Raw genomic sequence first — 12,828 nt, forward strand, 5'->3', positions numbered from 1 at the left:
GAAATTTTTTTCAAAAATAGAGAAACGCCCTCAAATGTCTTCTAAGTTTACTCCCATCCGGAAGCACCAATCTTGGAAAATGCAATCACTGCAAATGCTGTTGTCATCCCCAGATACCTAACAGAAAAACCAAGCATCCTGTCAACTAACATTTCTCTCCTCCAATGATTAAGGTACAAAAATAAGTCCCTGCAAACAACCCAAAATGAACAAAACCATCCTTTGCTCCTGCTCAGCGCCATGTCCTTTTCCAGGTCCTCCTTGGAATTCCACACAAGGAAAGCTCAAAGTGGCAATTGAGTGACACCTCCAAGGCCTTCAGTGACTTTCTGCTGCTCACAGATTGCCTGTCATGAACCCTAGGCAGGGGCTCTGGAGGACAAGATCTTTGGAATCAAACACACTCGGGTACAAACTCCACATTACAGTCTCTGGAGGGCCTGGATAACTCACACTCCCTGGGACACAAGCTTTTCTCATCCCAACATGAGAAGGTTACCCTCTACCCTGACAGGAAAACAACACTCATGAAGCACCCTATCACTGATGGATAACACATCGAAGGTCGAGAACACAGACTCCTCTAACTGGCACTTAATTCTCTCATCTCGGGGTACTTGCGTGGCTCAGTCAGTTAAGTGTCTGCCTTCAGCTTGGGTCATGATCCCACATCGGATCATGATTCCACCCTGGGTCCTGGGATCCCACATCTGGGTCTGGGCTCAGTGGGGTGCATGCTTCTCCCCCTCCCTCTGCCAGCCACTCGGTCTGCTTGTGCCCTCTCTGTCAAGTGAATAAACAGAATCTTCTAAAAAATCATAATTCTCTCATCTTACCTCAAAGTGCAAACTTCTCTTCTATTGGCCCAATGTGAGCGCTCTCGTGCCCTGAGATCTCTCTTCTCACCACCCCCACTGCTGCACTCACAGGGACGAACACCAGCATTCGAGGGTTTGCTATGTGCCAGGCAGCCACCCTGGCCGTCAACAGACAGCACCACGGAATCACCACAATCCATGAGGCCCGACACAGTACATCACCCCCACTGGCACCCGTTCCTTTCCACTCATTCTCCCCTGGCAGGAAAGGCTCCCTCCACTTCAGACTCAAAACCACGCTTTAAACCTCTCTTGTGACACACGCTCTGTCTGGCAACATGTGGCTCCTTCTCTAAGTGTAGCCTGCTTGTTAGACTCAAAGAGTGTTTTCTCATCTCGACATTTCACCAAGAGCCAGGTCATGGCAAAGTACTCACTCCAGACCTCAGGCTCCTATCATCGCATGCCTCCTAAACATGTCTCTGCAAAATGACTCTTCCTATTCTCCCTACTCCCATGAGGTATACCTCCTCCTGGTCTCCTAAGAGATGGCAACACCCTCCACATTGTCACTTAGACTCCACATGGGAAAGAGAACGATTTTCAGGAGTTAACAAGTCAATTAGACATCAGGAGTCACCATATTTATCCCTAGTCCTATTATACCCACATCAAACACCAGTACCGAGAATTTACGACAATGAAAACTAAAGCCAAAAAACTTACCTTGATATTGTCGAGGCTTTATCTAAGAGAGGAAGAAACAAAATGAAGTTTGATGTCAAAACATATTACTAGTCAAAATCTCTAGTTCAGGTCAATACGGAAACAGTCATCCAATAAAATTACAATAATCATTTTGTTTAGCAGAATGACTTCACAGGATGAAAAAAGAAGACAAAATTGGAATTTCCTGATTAAGTCACCATAGTTCACAATCCATTTCTGATAAAGAGCACAAAGGTATATAACTTAGTTTTGACCCCAAAATCTAGTCACATTCTGTGAAATGAACGTTCAACCTGTTCAATTTTGACAGCGGACCATGCAGACATTTTAAAACACATTCATGAATTCATCATTTCCGTAACTTTAATGCAACCCAATAGCCACACTGAGTTCAGAAACGGATTATTCTAAGATCCTGAAAGAAAGAAAATGGAAGGAAGGGAGGAAGGAATGTAGGAAGGGAGGCTGGCAGGTGAGCAAAGCGCTGACAAAATTATGCCGTTTTCCTTGTCCAGAAAGCTTCTCTGAACTATTACTAAGGGTTGGCTGTTTGCTGAATTCACACACAGTTATGGCACATCAGGTGCTATGAAGTTTCCCAGATTGCTACAGAGGGTCATCAAAAAGAAAGAAAAGCCATCGAAGGAGAAAAAGAGTGGCACGTGGCGAGAGATGAAGCATAAGCAACAAGAGAAATGACAGCGGATGTTTCAAAAGAGGGGAACCAGGCTATCCAGATCGAGTCACCGTGATAAATTATAGCTTAGGAAACTCTAGGCAAGACCCCATTTTGACACCATTAACATATTTCCCCATTCAAAAGTTTTACAGGATGAGGAGAGGCTGAGGCCAGCCCCCAAATCTTGCCAGGATATTGGAATATCAGCACGCTATCAACAAGCCAGTTGTTAGGGGAAAGTCCATCAGTGGAGGGCAAACAGAAAACCATGGTGATTCCTGTAACTTCACATGTTGCTTAGGAATCTCTGAGTTGCTCTGGCCCTTGTCACCCAGCCCCACAGGAAGGGGAAGTGAAGAGACAGATGAGCACAGCAAAGACGTCAAAGTTTTGTTTTCCTTTTTTTTAAAATTTTTTATTGTTATGTTAATCACCATACATGACATCATTCGTTTTTGATGTAGTGACCCATGATTCATTGTGCATAACACCCAGTGCTCCATGCAGAACGTGCCCTCTTTAATACCCATCACCTGGCTAACCCATCCTCCCACCCCTCTCCCCTCTAGAACCCTCAGTTTGTTTTTCAGAGTCCATCGTCTCTCATGGTTCATCTCCCCCTCCGACTACCCCCCCTTCATTCTTCCCCTCCTGCTATCTTCTTCTTCTTTTTTTCTTAACATATATTGCATTATTTGTTTCAGAGCTACAGATCTGTGATTCAACAGTCTTGCACAATTCACAGCGCTCACCGTAGCACATACTTGTTTTCCTTTTGAAGGGAAGGTTTCTCCATTGGCAGGGAGAGGGGGGAGGTTCCATTTAGAAATAACCTCAGAAGTTTTCTGTTCTTCTTAGAAAGGTCTGCCTTCAAGTGAAATTATGTCCCCAGAGCCTAACTGGGCCTTTCCCAAAGACTAAGCAATAGAGGTGAGGGGGAAAGTCTCCACTCCAATGCAATCTCCTCCCTGTCTCACCTGGGAGTAAACTCAGTCTAACCGCACACAGATGAGTAGACAACCTCACCCTAACGTCCTATTTACCTCAGTTCCTTTACCAGAACAGGAGATCTAGCTTTCAACACAACCTCACAAGGCATACTAGAGGTAAAAACCACGCCAGCAAGCACTAGAATCACACTACCTGAGGCATCTAAGGCAGAGACGATGGCATCGGCAGGCTGGGAATTTCAAGTCCCTTCCATACCTGATCTTGGATCTAAGCAAAAAGGGGGCAGTAGGAAGAAGAGATGATGAATGTAAGCAGAGATATGAAACTCTAAGATTTTACCGGGATGCTGGACAACACCATAACAGAAATGAAGAATGCCTTTGATGGCTTCATTAAGAGACTCAACATACCAGAGGAAAGAATCATTGTGCCTAAAGAATTTCCGGCAGAAACTTCCAAAAAGAAAAACAAAGACAAAAATTAAAAAGACAGCACAGAAAATCCAAGACCAGTGGGACAATTACAAATCGTGTAACACACACATAATAGGAAAACAGCAGGAGAATGGACAGAGAGACAGTTGGAGCAATAATGACTGAGGATTTTCCTAAATTAATATAGCCACCAAATCGCAGATCCAGGAAGCTCAAGACAAGGAAAGCAGGATAAATACCAAAAGAAACACACAAACAACTAACACCAACGATGCCTAACCCAGAATGTTCAGTCACAGGTCCTTAAAGACAAAGAAACAATTCTGGAAATCTGGAGCAGGGCTTGGGTGTGGGTGGTGGAAGGGGGAAGGAGAGCAGTAACCCTTACCCAAGAGGAATAAGGATAAGGACTACATCACACTTCAGAAACCTTGCCATCAAGAAGGATGAAATGTTTAAAGTGTTCAAAGAAACATCCAACTAGAAACCTGTGGCCAGTGAAATGATCCTGCAAAACACACTACAGAGGAAGGAAAACCGTCGGGGATAATGATGGGAATGACGTCAACGGTAAAGGTGTCAATTCTCCAAAAGACATAATAATTTCTCATGTGCATGCATTAACAACAGAGTGTCCAAGTACATCAGGCAGAAACTGAAAGAATTGCTGATGGAAACAGACGAATCCCTATTATCGCTGGGGAATTCAGAATCCTCTATCAGTCATTGACAGATCCAACAGATACAGAAATTCCATGAGAACACAGGTGAACTGAAAAGCATCACCGATCAGCTGGATCCATTAACATCTGCAGAATAATCCATTCAACAACCCAAGGAAAGACATTCTTCTCAAGTTCCCATGGAACATTCACTAAGAGAGGCCATATTCGGGGCCATAAGATACATCTGAACAACCAAAGGAAAAGAAATCACAGGAAGTATGTTCTCAGACCACAGACGACTCAAACTAGACATCAAGCACCGAAAGATAGCTAGAGAATGACCCAAAAATGGAGATGAAACAACACACTTCTAAAGAACACATGGGTTGGAGGGCAGGTGGGTGGAGGGATGGATGAAAGAGGTGAAGGGGATTAAGAGTACACTTATTGTGATGAGCAGTGAGAAATGTATAGACTTGCTGAATCATGTTGTACACCTGAAACGAATACTACACTGTTGGCCAATTATGCTTGAACTTTAAAAAAAAAAAGAACATATGGATCACAGAAGGCACTGCAACACAAATTTAAATCTATTTCAATCTAGGTGATCATCAAAATTGATGTATTAGAGGGATATTTCTATTACTGAATGGATACAAAAGGTCCAATGACTATAAAATGTTCTGCTTATGTATGAAGAACAGTATATATAAGCTACTTTAGTATACTTACAGCGAGGATGGTTCTCCAGATATAAATGAGAAGGACACAAACTCCCAAGGGGGCAGTGATAATGGGAAGTTTCCATAGAACTCCAACCCCATCAGGGCCAAGAGGGAAACGGCCAGGCACAACATGGACAAGCTGAAATAACACGTGAGACAATGAGGAATCTCAAAGATTTACAATGTCTCTGTCCCAAACCATCAACTTTACAAACCCTCAACCAGCCTCCCCCAGGTAAGCACACCTCTCAAGTGCCTCCCCACGGAGGAGAAGGAGCACAGAGGAATTCCAAAGGAGCAGGGGCAAACTTTTGGGAGTGATGAGTGTGTTTACTATCTTACTGTGCTGATGGGTTTCACTGTGTTTACCTATGTAAATATCAACAAACTCTATTCTTGAAAAAGGTGTTGTGATCATATATACATTATAGAACACTGAAGCTGTAGGAAAAATCTAATAGGCAAATCTGAAGAGATTTGATTTTGCCTACAAACACATTGCAAATAAATTTTCTATAGCTAACAGAACTTAAGAATTTATAAGCCCACATAAAATAGACAAGAGAAGTAAATGTAAACTTACAGTAGGTAAGAAGTCACTGACTTCTATTGTACATCCATGAAGGACCTGGATAAACTCCTCTGGAACCTTTCCAAAAATATGCCCCAAATTTATGGAAGAATGAGAGAAAGCAAGAATAAAAAATGTACTAGAGATATAAATGAGAATGTTCTATGGACAGATGTTTATCGATAAGGACATGAGTGAGAGAGAGACAGGAGGCTTCTATTAGAATAATATGGGATGAGTATTTCAACAAAAATAAATTACAATTATTGCTTAGTTTCTGAAAACAGTGATGTTTTCTTTCAATGCCCACTTTGCTTCAGAATCACAGCCCAAAATGTCAGATTTCAGGGGTACATGAAGATTTTCATGATCAGGTGATCTTGTTTCTTTTGATGATATCTGTGACATTTTAAATTACTTGAACACCTATCTCCAAAAGCCAGTGAAAGGCATTCATGTTCCTATTTCTCAGTATTGTAACTAAATCAGTCAAGACCAACTCTAAAATTTAATTTTTTAAAAGATTTTATTTATTGATGTGAAAGAGAGAGAGAGCATGAGCAGGGGAAGGGGTAGAGGGGGACAGAAAAGAAGACTGCCGGCTGAGCAGGGAGCCCAAGCAGGGCTCAATCCCAGGACCCTGGGATCATGACCCAAGGCTAAGGCAGAAGCTCAACTGACTGAGCCACCCAGGTGACCATGAAATTTCATTTCTAAAAGAATACAAAATTCCTGGATATGGACACCAAAACAAAGAACACATCTCATTTTACAAAAACTGGAGTTCCAAGTATTTTAGGAGACGAGACGCTCACAATGCAATTCATACTCATTCACACCAAGCTTGAATTGCGTGCAAACACAACTCTCTAGAAAGTACCCCTGAAATCTATAACATTTTCATCTTCAGCCCTCACAGCTGAGGTCACAAACATGTGTGCTGGTGGGAAACATACACGGTCTTTGAACAGCCGCTGTCTGAAAGAGAACATTAGCTATCTGCACAATGGTTGATCATGGGGATCAAATGCACAAAAGACAGAGGCCATCTTGTCACAAATGGAAAACACCCCCAGTTGTGGCCACGTGGTACATCTGGCAGCTGTCGGGATGCTGACCAGTAGCTGATTCTTAACTAGATGACATCCAATGGGGCCAATAACACTGGCTTCTAACAGACAATGGCCATGAGCAGGTGGAGGAGGGAAATGCAAGACCAGGTAGTTTATGCAAGAGCTCAGAGATGAGGGAGGGTGAGAAAGTCCAAGTGATCTATGAGATGCAGCCTCGGTAGAGGGGGATATTTCCAATAAAGACTACCAAGAAATTCCCTCCTTTGAAGACTCAAAAGAAACAGAATCGAGTCTCTTTTGACTGGAGGTATTCATGTGGGATGAGTCTGCCTCAACACTAGGGTCCTTCCTGACTACTCCCACTTTGCAGAGCCCTCTCTAAGAATCTGGTGTAGGCCGGATCTAAAGAAGTCTGCTTATTTCTAGGGTGTTCCCTGTCTGTGTCTCTCTCCTGACGGTAAGGGTTTTATTTTTTAAGGAGTGAAATATCACACTAGGAACCAGGTATTTCTTTATATTGGGACAATCCTAAGGACATTCAGGAGCTTTTGACTTTGGGGAAATCAACACTCTGTACATACTGGGCCAAAGAATGGATAACAACTCATTCGCTTCCTGATGACATCAATCCATCAGATTTTCCTGGGACAGACGTCCCAGCAAGATGCGGTCACTTAGTCTCTGCTGGGCTTCTCAGGGCTCCCATGGACCTGGTGGGACACAGAGTCCCTGGGGACAGCCTCCGAGCCCAGAAGGAAAGGGCTGACTCAGAAGTTGTTACAAGTCAACCAACCAGGAAGCACAGAGCACAAAGGACACTTCACTGTTTAACACTTGAGTCCCAACACCAATGCTTAAGATACCACTGTTCCCAGGGCTGCCAAACTTCACAAATATGAACAATGTGCTGATATGAAATCAAAGTATGTAGAAGATGGACCCTAAACATACAAGGCTTGCAGCAGGATCTTCACTGGGCTTCCAGGAGCTAGTCTAATACCCGTAGCTCCTAGACATTAGCATTCCTGACATTTTCAAAGACAAGTTGAATGAGATCTAATGTACATATCATACAAGCCCCCTATTGAAGACAAAGAGCTCAATGGCTTTTCATATCTTCTCAAATCCTTCCTTCTTGACACCATAAGCCTAGTATTTTCAGGTTTCCATCCTGCCAGAGCTGCTCTTTTTGGACCAAGCACACAGACAGGACCCAGAACTTGATGTGGACGGCTGTGGCCCCAGCCCCTTCAGGCTGACCGAGAAACCTGCCCTGCGGTCCTCGGTCTTCAGGAAGAACTGCAGTTCTTCTCAAGTTCCCACCAAGGACCCCATGAAAAAACTATTATTTCACCACCATGTGAAAGAACCCAGGAGGAACGAAGACACCACTAGCAGCTTTGAGTCACCGGGTGGCTCAGTCAGTTAAGTGACGACGTCTTGGTTTGGATCAAGTCATGATCTCATGGTCCTGAGGCTGAGCCCCTCTTCAGGCTCTGGACTCACTGCACAGCTGGCTTGGGATTCTCTCTCTCCCTCCCCCTCTGCCCTTCCCCCCCACACCTGTGAAGATACCAGTGAAGTGCCATGTTTACTCACATTTGGGTTTGGGGAACCGGGACAGCGGAGCAAGAGCACCAGGAACAACAGCCTCTGCACCTTCATGTCTTGGTCCTTCCAAGGGGTGCTGGGGCGTCAGGGAGGAGGTGGAGATGGGGGGTGGAGTGGAGGTAGGGGTGGGTGGGGTAGGGAGGGGGGAAGGGGTGGGAAGGGGACAGGGTTTTAAGGAGGGTTGGGAGCAGGGTAGAAGTAAAGGGTGGGATTGGGGAAGGCGTTTGTCAGGAGAAGAAGGGGTCAGCGACGGTGTCAGGGTCAGAGTAAGTACTCGAGGGGAGGTTCAGAAAGGGTAGTAGGTCAGCAGGTTAGGAAATCACTAGGTCAGCAGGAAACAGTAGCAGGTGAAGGGATTGGAGGACGATACACTTTTCTCCAAGCCTTGCCCTGGTTGAACCGTTCCTTAGCAACCCAGAGGCTTTATACTCTCTCTCAGCCAGTCATCTGCCTTTGCCCCTGCTAGATCATAATGGACACCCCGCGTGACCTCATACTTAAAGAGCCCCTTCCCAACTGGCGCCCCACCACGTGCCATCCCAATAACAGGTCCTCTCTGGAACTTTGGCCATCCTTCTTGTTTCTGCTCCCTCCCAACCCGGGTCCCTGTTCCCCTCTTCTGGGCGCTATCTCCTTCCTTCCAGAACTCCCATCCTAGAGCCATTGGCTGAACAACATATAAAGCAAAGGAGGACAGAACTGCAACAACAAGCAAATACACAAGCAGAGTGGGAGGTTTCAACCCTCTCTCAGTGACTCAAAGCACACAGAACATCCATAACATGTAGACCTTGATAGCAAACCATCTGAATCCCACAGCTATCTCCGTATGTCTGTCCACATCCATATACCACTGTGGAGGACACATTAACTTTGGGCATATAGGATACACTTACAAAAATGCACCCGATCTATTTTGGCCATAAGGGACATTTCAGTACGTTTCAGAGGCATGAAATCACACAGAGCATGTTGTGGTAATAGAATGTGCTAGAAATCATGGCTAAAAAGCTCACTAGAATTTCCCATATGTTTAGAAATTGAGAAGTACCTCTATAAATAAAATAGGAGTAAAGAAATCCCAAAGAAAAAGCTACCTTGGAACCGAATGAAATAAGCATGAGAAAATTGTAATCAAGTATGTCTTCTGGGCTGGTATATCCTGGGATATTAGTATGAGAAGACTGTATGGCCTCAAAATCATCCCTAGTTGACGGAGACATTTTAACACCTCAAACAGCGGTAGATCTGTCACTTACCTATGTGACCCTGCTACACACTAGCTTGGGCTTTACGTTATGAACCTCACAGGGGAAACAATCCAAGCTGACTCTCATGGGATCTCTTGGGACCTCCAGGAATGAGAGTATTTTAAGAGAAAACATTCACCAGCTTCTCTCCTGGGGAATCCAAGACAACACCCAGAGAGCTGGCAGCTCCAGGTGTGCTGGGCGGGGAGAGCCAAGCAGGTGGGCAGGGCCAGGGACCCAGGTGACTAGACAAACCCCCTGTGATCATCTCTCTTGGGCCCTGTCCTGAGCCGAACTTCCTAAACTGTTTCTCTCTAGGACTAACACAATGTTTCCCCAACTCATTCAGGCCCAAGGCAGCTGAAAATCAATGCTCTACAAACCACCACTTATTGTGTCAATTTCTTGTCAACAGGAACCATTTTAGCACTGCTAAAATAGGAACGCAGTATCTTGAACATAAATATAAAGAAACCATAAAAAACAAGCAAACAAAAACAAAACAAGGAGAGCAAAACATTTGTATGAAATTCTGTTTAGATGCTGCTGCCCGCCTCCAGAGCCCCAGAGTTGCGCGGTCCTGGTTATAGAAGGAGAGACCAGCTACAGAAGGGGTGGAGTCAGACTAGCCCAAAAGTGAACGGGAGAGAGGCCCAGCCTCTAAGGGGGACTAGGGAATTCCAGGAAGGATGGCCGGGGTCACCCTGATTATAAGTGGAACAGGGAGCAGGGAAAGAAGAAGCAGTGAACAGAGTTTGGGGGCCTCGAATAGGTGAGATCACTCGTGGAGGTGAGGAAGTGTCCCCAAAGCCAGCGTCAGCCTCCCGTCTACGAAGCCCTTCGTGGCCCCTGGAAACAGGGCCGGGAGCCTAGAGTGTGAGATCCAGCTGTGCTGCTTACCAGCTGTGTGACCCTGGGCTGGTTTCCTTCAGTGAGCTGGGGGCGTCCAAGCCTGTGTCCATAACTGTGCTGAGGACAAGAGGAAGCCACGTGCTGAGCACCTATGGACATGAGCAGCATCATCTCCATGGGGCAAGTGCCTTCCCAGATGCGGTGCCTCACGTCTCACAGCTGTTAAAGGCGACACTGGTGACAAGCACAGGTCCCTCCTGTTTCAGGCCTGTGCTAAGCCCTGCCCTTTGCACACATCATCTCTCAGACTCCAGATGGCAGAAGGACCTCCTAAAGTGCGGGGAGAGCTCCGGGCCCCTGGGGAGGCTGAGGGATTCCTGGGCCCTGGGGAAGGGTGAGTGAGTGGGGGACCCTACGGAGGGCTGGGGAACGGAGCTCCTGGGCTCCATGGAAGGAATGGGGGATCGGGCACCCCGGAAAGGGCTGGAGGAGTCTTGCAGGATTCCTGGGTCCCCACAGGGCAGATCCCTCCCACACCTAAGCTGGTGCAGGCTGGGACCTGGAAGCAGCAGCATACAGAGGCAGCAGGTCCATGGGATGCTGGATGGAACGGAGAGGAATGGTCTGGCAGGCAAGTGGAATCACCAGGCTGGGCTGCCCTCGGCGCCTTCCCCCTTCCCCAGCCACCTCACTAGCTCTGGCCCTGACCTCACCCTCCAGCAGGGCATGGGCAAGCCAGGCAGAGGTGGACACCTGGGCCCAAGGAAGGGTCCCTCCTCAGACCTCTGTGTTGTGCTTGTTGAACAGACAAAAGGAGTCACCCAGGGCCCCTGGAACCAGGGGGGAGAATCTGGCCCCAGAGTCCTCTCCAATGGGGCTTGGGGAGAATCATGGAGGGACAGCATTTAGCACTGGTTCATTCACAGAATAAAAGCACAACACAAGTCCCCTTGGATGCTGATGTCAGTTCATTACCCCAGCCACATACTGGGCGCTCACTCGGGGACTTGGAAGCAGGAGAGTAACGGATACTAATTTAAAAGAACAAAAATGCTGGAATGTGAGCACTCCTGATGCTCTTAAAATCAATGTCCAACACTCCCCTCCTCACCCTCCCCATAGTGAGGAAACTGAGGCAGCCAGGGATGTGGCGAAGAAGACACAGTGGTTTCTGAGGCTTTTGCTGATTCCATCTGACCAAACTCCTTGTTCCGAAGGTCACTTCTTTTAATCTTGCCCGTGACGGTTTTGGGCAGCTCTGAGACAAATTCCACCTGGTCAAGGATAAAGCAAACCCATCCCAACTTAGTCCTGCTGTCATTTCTTACCAATGCCCCAGGCTCCTCCTCTGCCCCTGCACAGTCCCCCAGACGGGCTGGCACCATGTGGTGGCCCCAATAGGCTCCACCAAGGCATGTCAGGGTGTCCCCTGACCCGGGAAGTTGGATGCAGCCCTGTGACGTGCTCTGACCAGTGAGATGTGAGTGGGAGTGAGGCGTGCCACCTCGAACAGAACACTTGGGACAACTGGGTCTGGCATCCACTCTGGCCATCTCTTCTAGCACCTGGCAGTTACCTATGGTGGGTGCTCCTTTATCCTGGTCCCAGGAAGACCATGCGGACATGTGGCAGGAGCAAGAAAGATACTTCCCTAGTAGGAGCCACTAAGACGAGGGGCTCCTAGTTCCTCACAGTAACATCAGCCCATCCTAACTGGCATGCAGCCTCCAGTCTACTCTCTAGGAGGCAGCAGAGCCTTACATGTGAAGGACGAACTCTGTTTTCAGATACACTGGCTTTGAGTTCAGCTCTGCCCTTTTCTTCAGTCCAACCTCCGGCAATTTACTGTGAGTCTCTCAGCCTCCCCCATTTCCAGTCTGTCAAATGGATGCTTATGCCATCTCAGGTTTGGGGGGATTAAATGAAATAATACATGTAGAGCTTTGAGTCCAGCCCCTGGCACACATGTTCAATAAATATTAGCTATCTACCTTTGGGTAAACACTCAGAAAGCACAGCAATGTATTATTACAAAAGAAAGACACGTTAAATTTTTGACCCATGTATCCTTGCAAACGTGGTTTTTCAACAAGTCAGATAACATGTATATTTATTCACAGCCTGCTTTTTTCTCTTAATAATATATTTTTGTGATGTTTTTTATGTTACAAATAAGAGATCTGCATCATCTTTTTAAATTATAGGACAGCATTAATTACCACGAATAATTTAATCATTTCTCTATTGTTGGACATTTTCATAGTTCGCACATGGCACTGAAAACAAATGAGGTAGAAAAAAAACCTCTCAGAATGTATTTTATGCTACAATAAATATTATTTTGTTAACTTTTGTTTGTTATGTATCTATATATGTACTGGGCTTCAATTTAGAATATATTTCTTACTACAAATAATGTTTTTTACAAGTGTGGCAGTTGTTGACTTGAATGTCTTTTTCACATTGT

At 45.9% G+C, this 12,828-nt stretch overlaps 1 protein-coding gene across 8 annotated transcripts in view; it reads right to left on the bottom strand.

The window, feature by feature from the left end:
• LOC144378827 (acyl-coenzyme A synthetase ACSM1, mitochondrial-like) overlaps positions 1–12,828 on the bottom strand; it is an 89,094-nt gene that overhangs the window by 53,508 nt on the left and 22,758 nt on the right. For 7 of the 8 annotated variants that reach the window (XM_078074734.1, XM_078074730.1, XM_078074733.1 and 4 more), the window contains one exon: positions 11,312–11,635. The exons of the other annotated variant lie outside the window; for it this stretch is intronic. The gene's annotated coding sequence lies outside the window, so the exon portion shown is untranslated. Of the gene's footprint in view, positions 1–11,311; positions 11,636–12,828 lie in introns of those variants that run through there. 8 annotated transcript variants of the gene reach the window in all.

The sequence above is a fragment of the Halichoerus grypus genome, chromosome 6 (assembly GCF_964656455.1).
Source record: "Halichoerus grypus chromosome 6, mHalGry1.hap1.1, whole genome shotgun sequence".
NCBI lineage: Eukaryota > Metazoa > Chordata > Mammalia > Carnivora > Phocidae > Halichoerus > Halichoerus grypus.